Source organism: Chinchilla lanigera, unplaced genomic scaffold (genome assembly GCF_000276665.1).
Source record: "Chinchilla lanigera isolate Chin_1 unplaced genomic scaffold, ChiLan1.0 scaffold00013, whole genome shotgun sequence".
NCBI lineage: Eukaryota > Metazoa > Chordata > Mammalia > Rodentia > Chinchillidae > Chinchilla > Chinchilla lanigera.
Window position 1 is genome coordinate 31,323,670 of NW_004955414.1, and position 20,173 is coordinate 31,343,842.

The window sequence follows — 20,173 nt, forward strand, 5'->3', positions numbered from 1 at the left end:
TCACTAGTTAAAAATATTATAATACCCCAAATTCATTTAACACATCTAACCTGTGTATTATTACAGCTTAGCAACACAGTGCACTAGAGCACTGGCTGTTCACCCTTGTGATTATGTGGCTGACTAGGGGCTACCGCTTGCTGCCTTTGCTCAGCATCAGGAGAAAGTACTATGTAACGTAATCACTCACCTGGGAAGATATAAAAATGTAAAATTTGAATTACAATTCCTGCTGATGCATATCACTTTTGCAACATCATAAACCTGAAAATTATACATTGAACCATCTTAAGTTGGCGACTATCTGTAGTTCACAGTCTAACAATAAATACAAATGGAAAATGAATCATGATAAGGTCATATAAGTAACTGGATGCTAGAAAGATATATCAAGAAAGAACCAAAGAAAAATGAAATAACCCATTTTGGAAGGACCAGTGGCATTACAGTAGTTTCGTTTAGATGGTTTCTGAAGGACGAGTAGAAGTTTGTCTGGCCAGAATAAAAAGAATGGATATTTCAGCATGTACACAAGCTGCAAGGTGTATATTCTAAAGGCTGCAAGAAGAAAAATTGCAAGGGAGCTGGAATATAAAATGCATTGTGGAAAGGAGAAGGAAAAAACCTAGAAAGAAAAGCATACTATAGTTTGGAAAGGATTCCAAATGCAATTCATAATTTAGATTTTATCTTCTAGGATACACCAAATTGTTGAAGAAATTTAAACAAGGGAGTAGCATAGTCCAAATTCCCCTTAAGAAAAAAACTCCTAGAGGCTTTAGCAAGGATGATTCATACAAAAAGTTGTATATATGTTTATGCTCCTGTCATGTATATTTATGCATACGTAGCTGCCTTTCTCTTATCTTGTCCTTGGTGCTCTGCTGGACATGTGCTGACCAGTTATACTCTACCTCCACATTCTTTCCAGTCTCTGCTTTCAGTCTCTACAACTGCCACGGATAAATGTTGCTAAAAGAGGATAGATGAAAAGAAAGGTTGAGGGAGGGTTGAAGAACACAAATAATCACAAAGTAAATATCTGGGAGGAAGGAGAAATGCTATACTAATAAAAATATCAGCATAACAGCTAATAGTTTTGAGTACATTCTACCTATCATGCTCATTACTTATGCTACAGAGTACTTCATTGAATCTCAAAATTACCTTGCGACAAACTTACTAATTTATCCCCATTTTCAGATGAGCTCAGTGAAACTTAGTCGTGGCTAACTAATTTGGCTATGTTTATAAAGCTAGTAAATGAGAGAGAAGAGTTTCATACTAGTCTTGTCTTGACACCAAATCTCATGTTTTTACCTGTTATGTTATATTCTCAATGATGTTATTTACCAAATATTAACTGTGTCAAAAACTATGGTAGCTATATTATATAGGCAAATAGTACTGTCCCCACTTTAAAGACAGGAAAACTGAAGCTCTGGGAGATTAATGTGACATAGCTAGTAATGGGCAATACCAGAGACCTAACCTGATCAGTTTCACCCCACCATTTCCACTATAATTTGTGTACATATTTCCATTTCCTACTCCTACATGTCTAGAGTCTATCTTCTTTTTTTTTTTTTTTTTTTTTTTTTTGGTACTAGGAATTGAAGTCATGACCTCACGCTTGCCAGGCGTGCGCTATGCCACTGAGCTATATCCCCAGACCCCAAATTCTACCTTCAAGGCTCAGCTAATATCTTACCATCTCCAGAATACTTTCAGGAAAATATCAGCCCTTCATTGCACTTCTATCGAAATTCCTTGTGTAATATTAATTTAACTCAATCAAGATGGATTTGTATTTGTGTCCTCTTCTGTGTGCTTTTGTTCTATGTGGCCACTCAGCCAACTCAGGCAAGTACCCCATAGCAGGTCCCTCAGGCACTCTGCACCATGCAAACATATCTTACTTGAAGCTCAGCTTTCAGGATGTACAATAATTGTGTCATAATTCTTTGTATCAACCAAGATAATTATATGATTCTTAAGCCCATAATAAGACAATAAATAATTTGCTGATTGACTCCCATATACTCTAACAGTAAGAAATTTTAAATAATAATAAAAATAATAACTAACTCCATAAATATATAAGTAATGAATGTATGCATATGCATGTGTATGAATAGATGTATGCATATGAATAGATGTATGCATAATTCAATCCTCACAAAACTCAATGATGTAGGCACAGCAGAAACTATACAACAAAAGCATTAACTTTCCATAGCTAACAAATCTATCACGTTCACTCTAGAGTCTGTGTTCACTTGACTATTTTACAGTTCTATCTTCACTCAATAGATGTTCCAAGTCTGAACAATTCTCATGCCTTTAAAAGTGACAAAGCTCACACATTATTTCTGCTACATACACTGGTTGGAGGCAATATGGAAAGAAGAGTCTGTCTTCCTAGAACAGAAAGTCTAAGGAGGGATATAAAACTTCTGGGAAAGTAAGAAAAGACAATCAAGCTGTAGTCTTCTGAAAAAAATTAGAGCATGACAAGTATGCCATTTTTGCACAAGTCTCTGTGATTCATAAAGCATCCAGGCCAACTTCCCCTCTAATACTTGAAATTACATAGCATATCCCAGAGTGATCAACCATTGTTAGCAAAGACACTGAAACTCTACACCAGAATGATATAATCCTGAACCAGAAAAATGCAATCACCTCTGGACTGACACACACAGCTGTTTAGGGTATCCAAGAAATGGCCAGAGGGAGATACCAAGGAAAAATTGGAATACAATGTTGATTTCCAAATCTTTTAAGCTTGATTAGGTTGTTTTAAAGTCAGTGAGAAAAATAAGAAATACATTTCCACATTAAAAAGCAACGAGAAATTCTTAATCATTTAGAGATGATGTAAAAATAAAGATAAATGATTATTACTTGTATGTATTCACAAGCCCTTATCCTTAGATTATTCCTCTGTTTTACACAGTAATTTGTTGCTATCAGTAGTGTTATACCTCCACAAATGAAGGTCACAGAAGATAACATCCCACAGTTATTTAGCTAGGAAGTGGGAGCGCTAGGGGTAAAATCCAACTGTCCTAAAACAAAGCTCTCTTCCTTTTAATCATTTGTTTCTTCTTGAAAAGGAAGAGAAATATGAATGCCTTGTGTATAAAGGGAATAATGAAACAGTAATTTCAAAACAGATAACAACCAAAGTATTAGAAGAACAGAAGTCATAACTCTGTGGTCTTTTAAGAAAACCCACTGGAAGCAGGATTTTCATCCTCACCATTCACTAGCTTCTCCTCCCCCTCTCCAGAACTTGTGGAACAATCACTGTAACATAGTACTACCATGGCTGTGTCACAGACATAAAAAGCAAGCCCCATACACTATTCACAGAAAAATGCCAAAGGAAAAATGACAAAATCTAGAACACTGAAAATAAAGTAGTTTTCCCATATAGCACAGTATGATAATTCTTCAAGGGAAAGTAAAATATAGAATGATTATATAAAACCATTGTGTGGTATGCTGTATATACAGTTGGGGAAAAGAGGGTGCTAGGGCCTGAAAATGAAAGAAAAGTTTTAAAACAGTAAAATGTATTAGAACTGGTTTTTGTTTCAAAAATCTATGACACAGAGTAAAGGAAATTGCCTGCTTCCAAGTTCTATAATTTCCAGGAAAGCAGAGATCAATAAACACATCAACCCTCTCAGAACACACAGCCCTGTGCACGTCTCTGGTCATAGAGATGTTCATAAGCTTTGGCAACTTGCCATTCTAACATGTAAACACATGACTCCAGAAAAGAAAATGTCTACATAACCCATATATTATTTTGTCACTGCTGTTTTCATTAATTTACTCAGTAAATATTGAGAAGGATGGATAGATAAACAGATAGATAGATAGATAGGCAGATAGATAGACAGACAGATAGGTATGCATGAAACTGTTTCAGATTCTGGGGATAAGGCAGTAAATAGGATAAAATCCTTGCCCTGAATTCTAAGTGCAAAATTAAACCACCTCCAAGATTTCTTCCAACTAAAGTCTATGGTTCCATATTAGTAAAAGAGGGTTACACTGCGAATGTGCCCAGGAGAGAGAGTTTAAGCACCTAAAGGGAAAGAACCACCTTCTAGCCTCATCATCTAGCAGACTGCATAGTGTGCAGGAAAGGTTGTTAAACAAATGCAGAAAAAACTCTATATTACAGATATAGAATTATTCAAGTTGGTTAATAATTACCTAAGGTTAAATAAATGGTAAGTGGTAAATCTAAGGACTGTAATCTAACCTAGGCATAGTTTATGAATGTTCACCTAGTAATTTTGATAAAGTATGTTAAAATCTTATTTTAATGAACTTAATTATAAAAAGTCAGTTCTACAACAGTGAATCTCTGCATCTTACAAGTTGTTTGACAAGGGGCAAAATCTCTTATCCTCTCTGGGTTTATTTTACCCATCCATAAAACAGGAGTAATAATATTTACCCTGAACATTTTACGAGGTAGCTAGATAGAACACTTGAGGCATGGCTTCCATTTGAAAGTATGAAATACCATTTGAATTTGAAAAGTATGAAACACTATATGAAGGTTAAGTGGTGCATTAATAATTAATCAGTATTATTACTCAGAATTACTGTATCAGAGACCAGGAAGTTATCTTGTAGAACTAGTTAGAAAAGAGAAGAAACTTTCTGGTAGAGCAGAAATTTCAAAACTTTGGCATCAGATAACCTTAGATATGAATCCAGCTTCTGTAACCTTAGCAAGTATTCAAAGTTTTAAGCCTCAGTTTCCTCATCTGTCCAATGGGGATATCACTACTATAGAACTTCTATGAAGAATAAGAACAAATATCAGTAATGGCTGAGATAGCCTGATATCCTATATAAAACACTAATTAAAATTATCAAATAAATTTCCTCTTTTAGAGACTTTAAAAATTTCAGAGTTTTAACATCTTCACCATGTAAACTACTGAAATGTCTGTAATATAAAACAACAGCAGCAAAAACATTTCTTCCCACACAATATAACAAAAACTTTAGATGCTAATTAGGCAGCATATAGTAATCCGGCCTAAATTTAAGAACCAATTCGGTCAGTGGGTGTTTTTTTCAGTCACTCAGCCAAATGGTTGTGCATACTTCAAATCCAGTGTTCTGAGGCTTTCTTTGTGATTCTGGATGGATGGATTGTTGCCTGCATTTGCCATCTTCTGTGGAAATGCCAAACGTATAGAAATTTCAGCCACCAGCTGAGATGCTCCCCTTGACAATATGTTATGCCGTGCGGTGTCATACTGGTATCATACTGATGATACGACTTTTTAGGCCTTTATTTTCTTCTTTGGTTTCAAAAAAACAAAAAAGTGGAAAGCCCTAAACTAATGAATTCAGACTTTTCAGAAACAGTGCTGCTTCCTTTCCATGAGATCAGGAAAAGGATATATTTCTGGTTGCAGACATATGTGGCACAGACATGAGATCACAGCTTTAAGCTTAATAGGAGAACATAACAATCTACTCATTGTTTACACATTAACTCAGAGGGCAGCTGGAAATCACAACCAACCGTATGCAGCACTGAACAAGTGGTCATGACTTTATTAATAAAGCCAAGTATTAACAAATAAGATTCTGGGAATAGTAGAGTCAAGGGCAGGAGTTTCTTACCCTCAGCCCCTCTAAGTACTAGGCATAGGGCCCAGGCTATTGTTGAAAACACCCTCTGGGATTACACCAGTGTGCCTGCCAGGATTTCATTTGCCATCTTTCCTATTTCCCAGTTCTCTCACACAGTGTTTAATCAGCTGCTAGAGTCTGGTTAGAAAGGACTCCCTTTTCTTCTTACATGCTAGCATTCTGAAAAGGGAACAAATTATAAAATTATCTACATACAATGGAGTCAAATCACAAATACAGAAATGCTTTTGTACAATAAAAACTATTTCACATACAGAACAAGATGCAAAATATCTCTCAATATTTCCAACTCAATGACAGATATTGGTAATAGTATCCTCAATTTATAGCAAGAAAGGAATATGGAGCAAGGACATTGCAAGCAAGTTGCAGAACAAAGATCTACACCTAAGACTAAATTTCAAACCTTCATTCTTCAAAGGCTGCCATAGAGAACAAATTACATGGTAACTGTGGTTTATCACAATTATTTTCTGTCTACATTGAGCTATATACAAATCTATTAGGAAAATTACTACTCAGAATGAATCACTGTTTAGCACTAAAGCATTCCTCATGTGTATTAATGTCACAAGTTAAATTTTCTATCTGGTTCTTTGGGTTTTTGCTTTAGTTAGGTTTGGTTTGGTTTGTGCTTTTGTGGGGCTGAGTGCTAGGGATCAAACCCAGAACCTTGTGCGTGCAAGGCACGTGCTCCACCATAGAACAACGCTCCCAGCCCTCACTCTTTCACACATTTACCATTCCTAACAGAAAATGTCAGATCATGAATTTGTAATCCAAATCAAAAATCATAGGGCAAGTGTGAGAGTATAAAACGTCTAAATACCTACAAGCCTTCACAAAAGTAAATGAGCCCTATTGGGCTAGTACAAATTCAATACTCAAAAACTCCTGGAAAGATAGCTCTCATGTAGATGGTCCAGAATCAGATGTTTGAAGAAATACCTACTTCACTCAAAGTGTATTTGAAGTGTAGTGGAAGGGAAATCTGAATGTGCAATCTAGTTCCTTAGATTGTGTCTAAGGTACACTTTGGGTCTGCTGAAATCCGTTTTGATTCTGCAGCGTGTTCCGATTTTGGTTTTGCTTTGTTTTGCTTTGAGAACAGAAGTAAAGTTTCTTATTTGAAGTACACTTTTGTTTCTATCTGAATTATCACTTTCAGGTTAAACATATCTTCAGTTTTCCCACTGGGCCTAAGATAAGAACTAGGAAAATAAGGGCAAAAGAAAGAGCAATACCCTCAATGTACCCCCTCGCACATCATGCTAGACTCATGGTCAGCTAGGAGAAACAGGACGCTTTCTACTCAGATACCTAATGATTCCTCGGTGTTCCATGGAATCAGGTCTCAAATTTTTCCTCATGTCTTAACATGCACAATACGTATGTCAGTTATTCATTTATTCTATCTTGACTCCTACACATCAGCCTTTCATCCTCTGCTCTGTGATGGTGAGGCACGTTATTTCCCAGCCCTCATTACCAGGTGGCTTCCTGTTAAGTTCTCCCAGTGACAGTACCAAGAGGGAAGAGGCTTCCTTTTTCTAGCTCTTTCATCATTCCTGTAGTAGCAAAATATACTATGGCTGCACCATTTTACATTCCCACTAATAATGGCTTCTTTCAGCACCCCCAGTACCAGATGCCCAAGCCCCTCAGCAGTACAAGCACCAGCTGGCCACAATCCTCTCAGTGATTAGAGCATGCCAGGCCATGTTCTCAGTGTCCGGGCACAAGTCACACAGCACACCTTCCCCTCAAAAGCTCGAGCCCCCATCTCACGCTTTTTCAAGTTGCTAGATTTAAGAGACATAAGTTATTTCCACTCTGTTTCACTAGCCCTACAGTGGGTAATTACTCCCTACAATTATATCTGTATTACCTCAGCTTCCTTTTTTGCTTTATTCACCTTTCAATGCCTACGTAACAAATTCCCTTAATTAAATCCCATCTGTTTGAACTACTTACAGTGTTTTGTTCTGACTGGATATGACTATACTCAGTACAGTACAACACTTCAGGCAGACCAAAAGATTGACACGCATATAAATTTATATTTTCATCGCTCAAAATTCAATGTAGTTCAATTTTTATATAACCTTAGCCAAAATATGGGAAAATGGGTCTTTAAAATAGAAAAATTGTGGATTGAGATCCAGAAGTACAGTTGGCCTATAATTTCTGCATTCATATATTTAACCAACTGTGGATTAAAAATGTAGTTAGACTTACAATGGTTGTATCTGCAGTCCAATGCTCTACCACTGAGCTATACCCCCTAATCTGCACTGAACACATACAGATTTTTTCTTGTCATTTGTCCTTCAAGAATACAGTATAACCACCACTTATATAGCATTTACATTGCATTAGATAATATAAATGGTCTAAGGATGACAAAGTATACAGGAGGATGTGCAGACATGACATGTAAATACTACACTATTTTATATAACAGACTTAATCATCCATGGATTTTGATATCCATGGGGAGTCCTGGAACCAATCACCCATGAATACCAAGGGACAACTGTTCATAACCATGCACTCTCACAGTCATAAACTTTTATTTCCAGCCCTCTGCTCCCTAAGGCATAAGGTGCATCCCCATTTGTATCTCCAACTTTACATATCCAACACTAAGCTCCAGATAGTCCCTCTCAGACCTGTTGCTTGCAAATCCATCCCAATTAGCTTAATGGCAATCTCATCCTTAGTTTCTCAAGCCAGAATCCTCGATTCCTGTCTTGCTCTCATCCTCCAAATCTAGTCTGTCAGAAAGTCTTACTGGTTCTTTAATCAACACATAGTTATGATGTAAATTTCTTGCCACTTCTACTGCTACGGTAAGCCATCAAGAACTCTCACCTATACTATTGTGATAGCTTCTTAGGCAATAACCCTTTTCCCACTCTTTTGTACCCTTACAATTTATTCTTAGCAACAACATAAATATAATTTAAAGTGTAAATCACATCATGTCACACTTTTTGTTAAAATGTTCCAATGGCTTCCCATCTAAGAAAGTAAACACAAAAATCCCCACAATGATCTGCATGTTTCTACTTAATCTGGCCCCTATTACTTTTCTGACTTCATTTTTTAGTATTTCCCCTTCATTCACTTCTCTCCAGCCATTCTGGTCTGATCTCTGTTCCTGGAACATGACAGACAAATTTCTACTCTATAATCTCTGCACCAGCTGGCTCCCTCTGCCTGGAATATTCTTGCCCCAGATATTTACATGGTTCCTTTTCTCTGTCATTTCAAACCTTTGGACAAAAATTCTCACCTCGCTGGGATATTCCCTGATTATCCTATTTAAAAATTGTGTACTTTAGGGGCTGGGGATTTAGCTCAGCGGCACAGCACCTGCCTGGCAAATGCAAGGTCATGAGTTTGATTCCTGGTACCAGAAAAAAACAAAAACATAAAAATTGCATATTTCTACCCTACTCTTTCTTTCTTGTTTTAGCTTTCTCCATAGTATTTATCTTCTAATTGCTGAGATTTTTTTCTTTCTGTTTCCCTTTACTAGAATATAAGTTTTTTGAGGGCAGGAAATTCTATTTTGTTTCCTGATATATCTCCAATGCCCAAATGTGACCTGGTATATAGTATGTGCTCAGGAAAGAATTATTGGATGAATCTCCATGCTCTAAAGCATAAAATAATGAGTGAATACAATACTTGTACAAAAGAAATAATGTATGACATACATAGCATGTATATATATAGTTGTATATGATCCTGAATTTATTCTGGAGAATAATATATTTTATAAATTCTATTACTAATTAATAACCTTTGTGTATTGCTATCAAAATCTCAAATTTACAATCCTAACACAATATATGGAGACTCTTTAGCATAGAATCTAAGTGCCAGTTTCCTAGCCTGAATTTTTATCCCATTAACTCTGGTAAGTTATATAAACTGAGGGCCTCCTATTCCTCATCGTACAATCTTCATCATAAAACCTAGTTCATAGGAGTGGTAGAAAGGGTTAAATTACATCATATATCTAAGATATTTTAGCACACTGCTTGTTCCATAGATCATAACCAGTATAACTTAGCTATTATCTTATGAAAAGACATTAATATTTATTGAATGACAAGTAAAATTCCCAAATTCTGTATCTTATACTGCCTTAATTGGTTATGTTGCAGGTTTATTAAAGGCAAGAATAATTTTAATTTAATATGTAATTGATCATTTGAATTGATGATCTATATGCCTAAATCCGGTAAAAATATGGTTGCAAAAGCCAGGTTACTCAAGGTGACCAGAACAATAATACAGGACTCACAAAGAGCAAGTCCATTCTGCCCCTTCATTACATAAGTGAGGTACTAAAGTATTCGGAAGACACTAACAAAGACTACTTCTCCAAGATATCAGGGAAAGAGAAGACCAACTAAGTGAGGCTAATGTCTGATATAAAAATCAGTTAGCCACTAGTTACAAGATAAAGCATTTGACTTTCACAGAAAAGAAGCTGTATAAGAATTATAATAAAGGCAAAATAATAAGTGACGTTTTGAATTGTTGACAAGCAGAGCCTGTATCAGTTAGTAAATCTGAACCATCCCCCATGAATCTGGAGTAAATAATCAGAAGTGAAAGATCCTTAGAAAAAAATTAAACTAAGATTTGAACGCAGAAAACACTTTTATTTGCTAAGATCCCTTATCCATAACTTTGAAGACATTTCATTTTCTTCTTGATGCTATAAAAATTAGTTAATGTGAGCTGTATTGGGAATTTGCCATGCTCATATATAGGACATAAACACTTTTTTTAAAGTCTTGTGAATCTAGTTTCATAGTGTGGATAGTTTCAAGAACACTGGGAGGAGAAAACGGCATCATGTAGATTATTACAGTAGTGTGTTAGTACGTGAATGTGGGCACATCTCAGAGCCAGTGTACAAAAAAGAAATGTAATTTCATCACAAAACAGTACTTATGATACAAATTATTTCAGTTTTATGTCCCTAACACATTCTCATTGTTCAGAGACAGAATGATAGCCACAAAGGTCAGTTTACAATGCACAATTCTGTATTTCTACAAAGTGTAAAGAAATAAATTCTAGATATGCCAAAAACAGATATTTAGCCCATTCTTCCTTTTTATACTTTGTTATTTCTCCTGGTTCTCACTGCCTTCTTTGGATAACTGTTTTACTCCTAAATAAATTTAGAATTCTACTCTCAGAGAGCTCTTGCCACCTGTGGTAGCTTCCCCTACTGCTCCAGAGATAGGGAATCTCATAAATAAAGTATGACATAACACTTCTTAATAGTGAGAATTTAATTGAGAGATTTCTATAATTTTCAGAGCTACAACCATATCCTGGAATTATCCTATTTTATTGCAAACATTTGCAGTCTTATGGCTTACATGTCCTTAACTCTATAATCTTCAAGAACAACAGTATACAATGAATATATTGAATAAACATACAAATATACTATATATAATGTCTTAGATGCTGTTAGAGCACAACCATGCTGAAAATAAGGAAGAAAGGGAAAGAAGGAAGGGAGAGAGAAAAAGAGAGAGACTTGGGGGAGGAGGAAAGGAATGAGGGAGTGAAGAAGGAAAAGAGAAATTTATCTTTATTAATGCCCTCATTAAGCCTTTGGTATATTTAATAAATACTCAAAAGTGTGCCTCTTTGACCCACCTAACTCATCTCCTCCAACTTCTCTGCAGATATTCAGCTCACCACATTATTCTGCATCACGCTAACTGAAGTCATAATTGCAAATCGTTCTCTGCATTCCACCCTGTGCCTCTTAATCATTCAGAACATCCTGGACTTCATGCGCACACGTCTGGGAATCAACTCTTATAAAGTATCAACAGCTCCACAAAAGTCTACAAAAAACATCAGAAACCTATAAAACTTATTCACGAGTCATGATACAGATTTTAATATCGCATTTTTGCTTAAAAATGCATTTGACATGTGCTATCTGAAATATTGTATTGCTCTAAAAGGTTCTGTTTTGTTTGCTTTTTTTTGGAGAAAATGTCTTGCTATATAGTTTAGGTTGGGCCTGAATTTACTATGTAGCCCAGTTTGGTCTTAAATTCATGGTGATCCCCTTGCCTCGGGCTCCTGAGTGTTAAGATTGCACAGGTGCCCATTTTATATTTCTAGAACTAGTTAGAAAAGTGTTGCCATAATTTTACCTGAACAGCTACTAAGAATGCAGAAGTGTTAGGACGAAAAATTATAGATTTGTGAATTAATCATAGCAGAACTTAAAGTGCCTACATGTTATACAGTAATTAGTAAAGATTCTAATGAGCTGAAAAAATTGAGTTCTTGACAATGAAAATATTCTAAATAAGTTTCACAGATTTCTGATATTTTTGGTAGACTTTCGTAGACTTGATACAAATGAAAGGAAAATGAAGCCAAGCAATCTTAAACCATTTGTTCAAATTCAAGGAATTAGTGGTATTTCGTACCACAGTTAGGACTAGAATCCATTTCTCCAAATTCCAAAACACTGAGGATTTGAAACTAGAATCCAGACACCTCCACTCTCAAAGCCCTGAGTAATGTACAGAAAATAGAAAAGAAATAGGCTTGGTCTAAAGAACTCAGTGAAAATCTATAGGTGCCTATTTCTGGTAAGAAATATGGTATGGTCACAGCAATAGAGGCAATTGAAGAGCTAATCTAAACAGTATTTAAAAACAATTTGGATAATCTCAAGTAATTTATGGTAGGCTGGGCATGGTGGTGCACGCCTGTAATCCTAGTACTTGGGAGGCTGAGGCAGGAGGATTGTTGAGAGTTCAAGACCAGCCTGGGCCACAAAGTGAGCACAAGGCCCGCCTGAACTGCATAGCAAGACCCTGTCTCAAAAAAGACAAAAATTTAAAATCAAATAGTTTATGGAAACCTAATGTGATTTTTTCCCTCTTCAACCATACCTTCTGATTTAGTTTGGCTTAAGATCAATATTAGAATAAGCTAGCATAAAAATAAAAAGATGGCAACAGATGGAAATAGAGGGAGGACTAGATATAGAGAGATGGGTATCCACACTAGAAACATACTGATTGTCAAGAGAAATTCATCCCAGAAGTAGAAAAAGCTTGTATTTGATCCTCAAGACATAATCCATGCATGCTGTTAGCTATGATTGCCAGCGAAATCCTTCACCTATTTTCTCTATACTCTTGCCTTTAAGTGACTAAAGCCTCATTCAAATGATAGGTAAAGGGAATGTGGAAAGAGGAAACATATAGGAAACTGGGTTTGAAAACACAGCACTCTTGCTAATCGTAAGTTTCATATGATTTGTAAGAGGTTAAAGTGAAGAAAATAAGAGATGCATTCCCATTGACTACATTCATTCAAATCCATGACTACATTCTGCAGACCCACAACAGGTTGATTAATATCTCCAGGTAGCTGTTGAAAATAGGGAAAACCTACTGCGGCACTGCTGGAACAATTCAGACTTTAGAACTGGCAATTGTATCTCTTTAATAATTATTAGCTCTCATCTTCCCTCACAAGAAGAAAAGGAAAGGGGGCTGGGGATTTAGCTCAGCGGCAAAAAGCGCCTGCCTGGCAAGCACAAGGTCGTGAGTTCGGTTCCCGGTACCGGAGAAAAGCCAAAAAAAAAAAAAAAAAAAAAAAAAAGAAGAAGAAGAAAAGGAAAGAAGGGAAGAGATAAGAAAGAAGAGAGACAGGGAGGGGGAGAAAGGAGAAAGGAGAAAAAAGAGAACAAGGAAAGGAAAAAAGGAGGAATATTAACAGGTGTGCTCTTGCAGACACTAAATGTTTTATTTTGTAATCTACAAAAGAAACTTTTTTTTTTTTTCAGAACAAGGTATTGAACCCAGGACATCATTTTTTATTTTGAGACAAGGTCTTCCTAAGTTGCCCAGATTGGGCTCAAATATGCAATCTTCCTGCCTCAATCTCCCAGAATGATGGTATAATAGTTGCATGCCACCATGCCCAGTTCAAAGGAAACTTCTGTACACAAAAGTCACTTCTTCAATTATAGAGTTATTGAAGATGTTGGTATCTGTTTCTTGGCAAAGAATATCTCATTCTTTAAAATATAAAGTAATAACTATAACATCAAGATTGAGTCATATTCTTTTCTATAACATATATTCTCTATCAAGAGAAGAAAAAAGAGGAATGAAAAGCAAATAGTTACATCAATAAAAACTGAAAATAACAGCGTACTAAAAGCCCTTTGCTTCTCAGCCTCTTATCATCCAACTACTCAAAGCCATGTTAGTTTACTTTTTCGTTTCTCAATTCCCAAAGAGGCAAAGATAAAACAAGTACGAATTTTCTCATTCACCAAAATTGCAACTCGAAGGCAGCTGGTCACAGAAGTAAGCTGGTTCCCCAGGTACTACTGAAAATATTTTGTCACAAAAAAGATAAGTATCAAAATTATATAAGCAATCATCATTTGTTTTTATCAGAAGAGTACAAGTGATTTCACAGCATAAAGAAGAAAGATAAACAACTTCAGGTAGGACAAAGTATTTATTTGAGGATATTATACCCAAATAAGAATTACTGCATTATTATTGATTATTATCTGGTCCCCTGCACATGTGACTGCATCCAAGCATGTGGAATCACATTTCCAGGAGTTGTTTTTAATATCCATAACAAAGAAGTCACTGTTTCACTTTACATTCACAAGTTTGATGATCCTGCTTTCTCTTCCGTACTCAGAAAATATAAGCAACAATTTAAAAACTAAAAATGTTTTTTAATTCCAAACTCAGTAGAACTGAAACTGGACTTTACAATCAGGGGACAAGTAAAAACTGATCAAAATACACTGACTTTAAACTTTTGGGAGGAGTGTAAATAGGTGCGTTGTTTCAGGAACTTAGCTTGGCAAAATGTAACAAAATCACTAAAAATAGTCTTTCAGCTCCGTTTTTTGTTTAGGGTTTTTTTTTTTTTTTTTTGGTTTTGTTTGTTCATTCGGTACTGAGCTACATCAAGAAGTTGAAAAACAGACTCAAACATCCCTAAGAACAACAATAATTATGATGTTTAAAGGATGGGTTATAGGAGTAATATACATTGAACAATTGGTTCTGCATATCCTAACTGCATCTCACACACACACAAATAAATGATAAATGGAATAAAAATTTTAAAGTAAAAATGGTAATAGTATAATAAAATATATGTGAATATTTACAAAATATTGGGTGTGAAATATATTTCTAAAAATGACTGGAAAGGCAAAAATCCAAAGGATAAAAACTAAACTTTTTTATTCGAGAGATTTAATTTTCTACAATTTTAATAAAAAGACAAAATGGACCTGTTATGGTGGTGTACACCTATGGCCTAAGCTCTTTCAGAGACTGAGGTGGATCAAGACCAACCTGGGCAACACTGCAAGATCCCATCTCAAAAAAGAAGAAATGGTGACAAAGTTGGAAAAGTTCTGCATCATATACAAGATTTAATATCTTTAGCATAATTACTTCTTATAAAAGAGGAGAATTGACTTCCATTTAAATAACACATATTACTTTGTCGTGGCTCTCCTAAATCCTTTTTATATAATTATTCATTTGATCCTTGTAACAGCCTGATGACATAAGTAATATTATTATCCCTGTTTTATCGATAAAAAACGGAGGCACTGAGAGCTTAAGGAAATGCTCAAAGTCACAGAGCTTTTAAGTAGTGAAGAAAAAGCCAAGGTTCAAATTCTATCATCAATTGTCTGACCAAAATCTGTACTCCCTTCCAAAAGTTCTTAAAAATATATTTTAAAAATAAACTGAAAATGATCAAACAAATGAAGAAATATTCCATTTCACTACTAATCACAGAAATGCAGATTATACTAAAAATGCCACTTTCATGTGTCATACTGGCAATGATTACAAATAACAGTAATGATAAGTGCAAGTATAGATGTGGCAAAATGAGTATTCTCATATATTACCAGTAGAGTATATTGGTTCAAGTTTTCTGGAGATCATGCCAAAAACACATTTCTAAGAATTTCAACTAAGCAATAATCACAGATATGTACAAAGATTGAGCTACAAAAAAGTTCACTGCAATGTTATTAATAGTAATGGAAAATGAGAAATAATCATAGCCATGGATGTTCAGCTATACTATGAAATGCCCACTAATAGAATAATGTGGAGCCATTAAAAAATAATGACATAAGCATAAGTATCATGAGAAATGTAAATACTATACTGTTAAATAACATACAACATTTGTTACCATTTGATCCTGTTTTTGTTCAAAACTATTTATGCTAACTAGATAAAACCATGATAGATGGGCATAAAACTTTAATGCTGAAAGTATTAAATGCCTTGATATAATGCTATTATATACCTTGATATAATACTACTATATACCTTGATATAATAGTTGTCATGTTTGGACAAAAACAACGCTTTACTTTCTTTTTCTTTATTTTTATATGTATCACCTAAACTTCTGGCATGCACTATCTATTACCTTTGTAGAAGATAATACACTTCATCCTAAAAAAGAAAAGGTATGTAAAAGAAGAATATTTAATAACATGGTAAAATGCTAATGATATGCTGGCTTTAAAAGAGTACCATATTTCACTTATAAGTATGGTCTCTAGTTGCATCCATTTACCTATAAAAGGCTTGAGTGTATCTTTCTTTATAACTGAGTAGTACTCCATTGTATAACAAAACACATCTTTTTTATCCAACATTCCATTGTCTCCCTACTGTAAGAAACTGAGAGAGTAAAAAAGATCCAAAAGGTAAAATAGATATAGTGAAAAGGAAAGAAACTGCTTAAAAGGAAAGAACAACTGGGAAAAGAAAAAAGAAGTAAGGGGAATAGAAAGATATGTTTATATACACAAGAGAGCTGAGATAACTGTGCTACTAATTTCTATGAGTTCATTGAAAGGAAGAGTTAGTGCTTATACTGTTTGATCAACTTTGCATGCCTGTTTCTGGTAATCTGAACAATTATTCTGAAGATAACAATATGCAACATAATAACCATTGTTAATTTCCTAACATCTTGTTTTGAAATTCTGTACTGTTTTTATAGTTTTTTCTCTCTTTAAAATAAAAAAGAAATAATATTATAAAAGACAGCTCAAAAAAAGAGTAACATATACCTAGGATATATATGTGTGTTGTCTACCTTAAATTCCTTGGAAAAACTAGTAGGCTCATGGGTACTTTTTATTTACAAAATAAATTGAAAAATATGTACATAAAAAGAGCCATGACTTGACCAATGATGATATTGTCAATATAATTCTATAACTGGAGATAAAATTATATAAATTTTAAAAAGGAAGGAAAGAAACATACTAACAACATATATATGTAAGCACTGAAAATATGCTTTTTAAAAATTCTTTTTTTATATTTTATAATCCATTCACTATAAATGTATAGTACTTAATAAATTTTCAAAGTTTTTCCAAAAGAGGTACCTTACAAAACATGTTCATGATATTCCATTTTTCTTCTTAAAATATATGTAATTAAGTAGAAAACTTCAAGAACATATTCTCAGTTAGCATTCTGAAATATTTTTAAGGGTCACTTTTTAATTTTTTAGTTTCTTTTTTATATTTTCCAATTTTCTACAATAATCAGTTTTTAGTCCTAAAAAAAAAAACTACAATTTACTCTTTTCTCCCAATCCATTCCACCAATTCACTGTTTAAAAAGACTACAATTATGGCTAAAAGCAAAAAATACTGACTTCTTCTTGCCAAAATGGATATTTTTAAATGACAGTTTTTCTAAGAAATGAAAATCTCAAAAATGGACTTGTACATTTTATCCAATAAGAAATTTTATTTAAAAAAAAAGAAACTTTATTTAAAATGAGGAAACCCCTTACTTATACTAATAGTATCAAGCTATATGTGAGGCAATTCATCTTGCTTTGTATGCTCCTACTAGTAAATAGTAGATGTACTAGAATAAGATTACTGCAAAATTGTTAAACAGATGACAAAAACAAATATGCTGACACTGGTCATCAACATAGGAAGAGAGAACTAAAAGAGCAGGAATTAATTATTTGATAATGTGGCATTGCTAAGAGTCCGGGTTTTGATTCCTAAACATGTGGTCCTAACCAAATCAAATAATTTCTCCAAATTTTAGATTCTTTGGCTTTAAAAACAATTTCGTGTACAGGGAATCAAGACTCAGGAAAACACGTCAGCTATTTTCCTATTTCAGCAGAAGAGCTGGGGACCAAATTTTTGAATTTTGGCTAGTAGCCCCAAACCTAACTAATCACACAGTAGCACTTCTCCACATGGAGAAACTGATACAGCATCAAAAATTCTTTATCAAAATCAACACTTTGTAACACTGAGAAAATTAAAAGTGCTTTAATCTATAAATGGCCCAGCCTATTCTGTTAAAATTTTATGCCAATTGGCCACTGTGTTTTAATGTGTGTTCAAAAAAGTATCTCTTTACCTCTACTTCAGTTTCTAAAATGATATACATTTCTTTCATCTCTAGAAAGTTTGCTTGTTCTTATAATTTTCCATGTTATGTTTATACGTACTCTCCATAGAAATGAGCATAATGTAGTTTTATTTTTCCCACTAAGAAAGAAAACATACTTGAAATTTTTTTTTACCTTGCAGTACAAAATTCCAAAACTACCTATATCAACCTTCACTAACTTCTGATCTTAAAATTTCACATTCACTCTCCACCCGCTACACCAAACATATACCCACTCATATACATAACAGGCTCACACACACACACACACACACAGAGAATTCCAGACATTTACCAATAAATATTTAAGCATTAAATCATCTAAAGGCTATGTTAAAGTTGTACACTATTTCTAAAAACATTTGTTAATGTAATAAAAAAGACATTATACACTGTAATCAAAGTCTGGTAAACTTTTTCTAAGTCAATATTATTAACCAAAATAATAAATCACTATTACAATAAACCAATTTCCATAGTTAATTTTTAATAAAAGAGAAACCATAGTCTTTAAAAGCAAAGTCTTTGCCTACCAAATTATTCCATGTTTTACCTCACTTATTATAGATTCTCTAAATATTGTAGGGTCACCTCTCTCACAGCCATCATCAAAATATCCAGAGAGCATCTCGGTCAGACACACTATCACATCACCGCAGAAATAGCAACATATCTAGCATTCGTACAGATAAAGAGCAACCAAAATTACTATTACCTCTACTTCAGGAATTAATTTCTCTTTGTTCTTTGGTAGCCACAGTGTCTTCATTGGAAGCCTCTATTGGTGTCATTATTTCTAATTGAAATCATCCTTTACCTCCACACCCTTCCCTGAAGGAAACATAGCTTTTATCTTTGTCTTGCATACGCGCACCATGGGTGGGGGGTGGTAAATTGCTACTTGCCACTTTCTTCCAATAACAAAATAGCAAATGAACAAGGGATGCTTACTACTATTACAGAATAGCAGTGCACACTCAACATTCAAGTGAGCTGTTCAACAGAACTTCCCTGTGACCCTATTTGCCTGATATAGTATCACGTTTTCAAAAGGCAGAGAAAACCTCAAACACAGGGGAAATTATCTGAAGGGTAAGAACTACTCTATTTGATATATCACCTGAAGCCCGTGTCCAATCTGAATAAAATACAACTTTAGATATTTTTCTGTGCTCAAGTCCAAGAAATAGATCTAAAATGAAGATATAAAGTTCACTGTGAAGTCACTGTCAACATTAGAGTAGATATTGAGCACAAGAAGAGCGAATTAAGAAAAACAGTACTGGTTACTTGTGAAATAAAAAAATTTGTCACTAGGCTAAGACTTCTAGGTTTTGAAAACTCAGTAGATTTCATAGATCTCGAGTTTGGAAAATGATTTAAAATTTAGAATGATATTATCTAGTATTACTAAACCTTTTATTAGGCACCTAGCTTTATTCTCGGTGTTTTACATATATTAACTCACTTAGTCCTGAATGCAATCAAGCCATACAGGCTATTCGGACCATACCCAAACAGAAGCAGTACCTTATAAGAGTACAACAGGACTGATCTTGCTAAAGGCCAAAGAGTAATTAAAGAGAAATGACCACTTACAGTCTGGAAACAAAGGCAGATTGGAAGCCCAAAATACAGACACAAGAATTCAAAAAGCACAACAATTTAAGGGCCACTCAGTGGAGAGATAAATGGCATTTGAAATTGCCACCTTCATCTCATGTATTAGAAATATTCATTAACATTAAAACCTATTTCCCTGGGGAAAAAAGGAGCTATGAACATTAAGATCAATACAATATTGTTTTGGCTAATTATTGTATTAACTTCTTTCTAAATCCGTAAATCAGTATCTTCTGACACAGGAAATCTAGGGAAAAAAATGCATTCATGGTTGTATGAATCATGAAACAAAGGCTTATTTAACA

General features: G+C 34.5%; 1 protein-coding gene across 25 annotated transcripts in view; it reads right to left on the bottom strand.

The window, feature by feature from the left end:
- The window catches only part of Sox6 (SRY (sex determining region Y)-box 6), a 566,848-nt gene that overhangs the window by 358,044 nt on the left and 188,631 nt on the right, over window positions 1-20,173 (bottom strand). The window contains exon 1 of one of the 25 annotated variants that reach the window (XM_013511931.1): window positions 11,401-11,594. The exons of the other annotated variants lie outside the window; for them this stretch is intronic. The gene's annotated coding sequence lies outside the window, so the exon portion shown is untranslated. Of the gene's footprint in view, window positions 1-11,400; window positions 11,595-20,173 lie in introns of those variants that run through there. 25 annotated transcript variants of the gene reach the window in all.